Raw genomic sequence first — 4,781 nt, 5'->3', positions numbered from 1 at the left:
CACACACACACACACACACACACACACACACACACACACACACACACCGCCACCAGCCCTCCTCCTTAACTCTCTTGTAAGTGAGAGTGTCTGTCTGAAAAACAATCCGAGGAAGGGGGCGTCCGCTGGAGTCGATCTCCTGTGGTATTTTGTTTTGAGCAGGTGGTGCAAGTTGAAGTTCCCTCATAAGGTAAAGTGGCATTAGAGGGTCCAAATGGCAGACTTATATATAGGCTGCCAATTCAGCACATTGTTCAGGACTGCATGGCTGCGCTTTCTCCGCTGTCTGACGGAAGACCTGCGGCTTTTTTTTTCTCCTCCCCCTCTTCCTCTGTGGGAATCAGCCTTGACAACAGGCGGACAAGCGTGAACACAGCGGCTGAACAATGTGAAATGTCCATCGGATCTCGAGCAAGTTGGAAATAATCGTCACCCGCCTTATAAAATATATATAAAAAACAATTTGATTTAGTCTGTATAATATTTTTACAGATTTAAAATACAAAACAAATGTTTTAATTCCGTCCTTCTTTTTTCACAGCTATTTTTAAAAATTTAGTTCTATTTTAATTACATCACACCATCATTTGATGTGGACAGTCACATTTTCTAATTACATCTTCCCCTGTTCACTTCATCGGCATGCTCCTTGTTTTAGCTGTGATTCAAGAATCATCACATGACATTTATTTCCAACTGAATCCTGAAATGTTTGAAAATTTCAGGTTTCACTTCTTTTTATTTGTCTCACTGTGAAGCGTTGAAAAATGGGCTTACTTAGAAATCCAGCATTAATTTGATGTGCCACATATACGTCTTCTTCTTCTTCTTTTTTTAGGATGCTGGGAGGCCTTTTTCCTGTGGTGTGATTCAGAGAGAGTCTTTAGTGGCAGACAGAGGGCACAGTCGGAGGGGCAAAAGATTAAGAGATCTTACAGCTGTTAGAAAAAAGGGGGACAGAATAGAGTCAGAATTTCGGCACCAATCAGACACTTGCTGCAGAAGAGACCCAATTTTGATTTTTAGAATTTACTATAAGTTATATAAGTATATATATAATATATAAGTTAACTCTCTTTGGCATTACTGTTGTTTTAGTTGCATATTGAGCTTAACATCTATCTAACATCTTACCGCACTGTAGCAGATCCGAACGTTTCCATATGTTGTTTTTTTGGAGGATGTCAGTCACCTTCATCGGAGACCCATCTCTTCACAATTTTAAGCCTGTGGCCAATCTGGAGAGTCCTAATTATTTGTTTTCAGGCTCTTTGAAAAAGACACCAGCCCCCAAATTGGACATGTGTTGTACAAACACAAATTAAACATTTAGCCGTAAGTATTTCTCCCTGAGTCCTAAGTGCATATTAGTCAGCCTATACTTATCTCTGGCCCAACGGCACACCCAAATTGCAGTGTTGCTGCTGAAAAAGAAAGGTTGGGGCCCCAGAGAATGAGCACTTGAAACATGCTGGCAGATGCCCATAAGTTTCCCAACCAAAGTGGAAGCTTAGGTGTGTTTGTGCGCACAGTGCATGTATGTGTATGCTTCTTTAGTGCACTTTCACATCTTTTGTGCTTTTTGCGCTTGTCCAGAAAGAAATCAGACAAATGTGTGACTAATTGTTCTCACGCGTATTTTCACTGATTACATTGTGTTTTTGCACATGAGCGTGCACCACGGCAGTGTGTGTGTTCTTGTAGCACAGTTAGGTGTGTATCCTATAAAAGGATTTTCAGTGTGTTGTATGGTGCGTCCTTGTCATGAATTTCTATATTTATAACAAGACTTTCTGCCCGCACGCATGTATGTGCCTTCATTGCGAGTGTGTGAATGTGGGCCTGACTGGATGGACATCCTGCTCTATGGATTCGTCCCCATGTTTCCACCATGATATAACCCTGGAAACAGCTTCTTAATTTTTCCCCTGAGCAGAGAATAACGGGGTGCCATTTTCATTCTTCTCTCTCCTCTCTTTCGGTGGTCTCGAGGTAACCTTTTCTTTCTGCCGGTGAATCTCCAGCACCTGCTCCCAGCCTTCCAATTTTAAAAGCTCAAAATAAGAGCTTACCTGACACATACACTTCTTAATGACAATCTCCTCCATGCAATGCAAGCACACAAGACACACACTCTCTCGTCCATGTCACATTTTTGCATACAGTATGTAGTCTTTGCTCGGCATCTTCTCAGATTCACTGCGTCTCTTATTTTGGGGTTTCTTGATGCACAGAGGAGCTCAAACTTTCTCCATCTTCATCAGCTGTTTTCTGCCTGTTCTTTCTTTATGCATCATGTGGCCAACCTTTGATGTCTGCAACATTAACATTAGCTCTTATATACATGCAAAAGGATAGAGTAAGATTTCTAAATATGTGGTTTACACGAGCGCTTTGACAAATGGTTGTTGTACTGTTAACACGGACACAGACTAGGCCTTCTGCCTGAAGAGGAAAACTTCTAAAAGGTGGCTTCAATCCACCTTAAACCTCTTACTGTTTTTTTTTTTTAAACAAAAGCTCTTTTTAATCATATGATATGAATTCGTAAAACAAAAAACATTTGTAATTTTTTTGGTTCATTTTGAGATTTGAATGACTTGGCAGTGGACATGGCAGCATCGTTCTTGCTGCTCTCTTGCTTTTTCTCGTGTGGAAAAACTTACCATCACCGCTGACACGAAACAGAGAGCTGCCTTTTCTCCACGCTGCAAAAAGTCATTTTTGGAAATGTAAGAACTAAATTATTGAGGCAACATAAATCACCAAGCAAATCCAGCCTATGGTATATACACATAAGAAGCAGTGCAGGGTGGTATGTTACGTTAATGCTGAGACACTTTGTGCCCAGTTAAGGTATGTTTATGCATCCTTAAACGAAGCAGCTGTCATTCTGATTCCCCTGTGGAGACATATGTGTGAAAGAAAAAGTGGGATTTTATTTACTTTGCATTGTAAATAAATTAAATTGTGGCATCTGAAACAACCAGCTAACATTTTTACATTTACGTGATGACTACGATGTTAGGTAGTGAAAAGTGACTTGATGATGTTTTCATTAGGACAAAAAAGGGAAGAAAATCACATGAACTTAAATTTGTTTCTCAGAATTATGTTATTTATTTTGTGAAAAAAAAAAATCAACACAATTACATTACAAATCAGTAAATGCAAAAACCCAAAGAAGCAGAAAAAAACAAAAAACAATTAAAAAAACAGGAAGATATAGCATTTGATTTCTTTTATATACTGTAATGTTGCAGCAGAAGAGATTCGTCTCAGTAGTTTTTCAGTGTTGCTTATGTAAAACCCATCACTGTAACTTTATTGTTTCTTAAAACAGGCTGACTCATTGTGAAAAAGACATGGCTGTTTTTTTCCCTGAAGTTCACCAACCCCCTAAACTTCAGCACACGCCAGAAGTAAATGTCAAAAACAAAGAGTACATCGGGATAAGTTAGATGATTGTGGTTAGCCTTTATTTTTGGTCAGGCCTATCTGATCGCTGGCTTTTTGAATTTCTAATAAGGCTAGAGGGCTACCAGGTGACTGACACAAGTGCTCTAGTGGCTCCTTATCTGTCAGTCAGCAGTCGTGGCCTTGGACTGTAGCAGCAGAGGCAGCAGATGCTTTGGCAATTACACTCCTGATGATTTTACAGAAGAAGGAAATCACACAGAGAAGCACGTTTTTCAATTCCAGGAGGTTTTTAAGTCCTTCCTGGTCCATCGGCTTTGCTTTTGCATTCCCACTTTCTCTTTCAGCCTTTCAGTCTTCCTCTTTCTCTCCTTTCCTTTCCTTTTGGGTTACATTGAACACTCCAAACTAAAGGTATATGAAGTGGCTGGCAGTAAAGATGATCAGCCATGACCCAGAGATTGGAACTTTTGTGTTAAAAATGTAAAGAAAAAGAACTTACTTTCTTCTTTCTGTAAACCAAAAACACTGTCATACAAAAAAACCCCCTCTGGCACTCTACTTTGTCATGACATGAGTCGTATGATTGGTGGGAAACAGAGTCTTTGCTATTGTCTACACTAGGGCCATGGTAATTGTGTTGGTGTTTGTTATACTTGTTGTGATGGTGATATAAAAGTTCTGCAGATTGAAGTTGTGCAGTGCACAACTGATACTCTTATGTTTGTCCTGTTATTTTTTGTGTTTGCAAGGATTAAATGCCCTGTGTGGGAGATACAAACCCTCAGATGTTAATTTATCTGTGGTTCATTTTTATAATTTAACAGTAAAGCTGATCAAGAAAGATTTCAACGTTAATGATTAGTACTGGCTCACATCTTAAAAAAAGCAATGAGTCTTGGGTGGATTGTACTGTTTTAGGACTGAATAAAGGCGAGTGTCATTGGTAAACATCTCCTGTGTAGTTTATGCTGCTTCAAAATCAGAAGGGTGGGGTTCCATATCTAATTACTAATTATATCTAATAACAATTGCTGGAAAGTTTTATCAAGCCAATGAAAGTGTTTGAATATCTGTTTACACTTACACTTTTGTGTAATTAACAGCAAAGCTTGCTGTTTGTGGATTGTCATGCAACATAGGCCCCACCCCTCTGGCACACCCAACAGGTTAAAACAAACAAAAGAATTTATTTGCACTACCCTTTGATGAAACTCTGCTGTTGATGTTGCACAAATCGTTCCCAGGTGCTCTGTATTTATTTGCTTTCTTTCTTTCTTTCTTTCTTTCTTTCTTTCTTTCTTTCTTTCTTTCTTTCTTTCTTTCTTTCTTTCTTTCTTTCTTTCTTTCTTTCTTTCTTTCTT

The 4,781-nt window shown here is 39.0% G+C and overlaps 1 protein-coding gene across 7 annotated transcripts in view; it reads left to right on the top strand.

Annotated features, from left to right (window-relative positions):
• LOC102294786 (SRY-box transcription factor 6) overlaps nucleotides 1-4,781 on the top strand; it is a 105,655-nt gene that overhangs the window by 2,620 nt on the left and 98,254 nt on the right. The window lies entirely within an intron of this gene.

The sequence above is a fragment of the Haplochromis burtoni genome, unplaced genomic scaffold (genome assembly GCF_018398535.1).
Source record: "Haplochromis burtoni strain Fernald_Lab_line unplaced genomic scaffold, NCSU_Asbu1 Contig_197, whole genome shotgun sequence".
In the NCBI taxonomy this organism is placed as follows: Eukaryota; Metazoa; Chordata; class Actinopteri; order Cichliformes; family Cichlidae; genus Haplochromis; species Haplochromis burtoni.
This window is presented reverse-complemented; position numbering and strand designations above follow the sequence as displayed.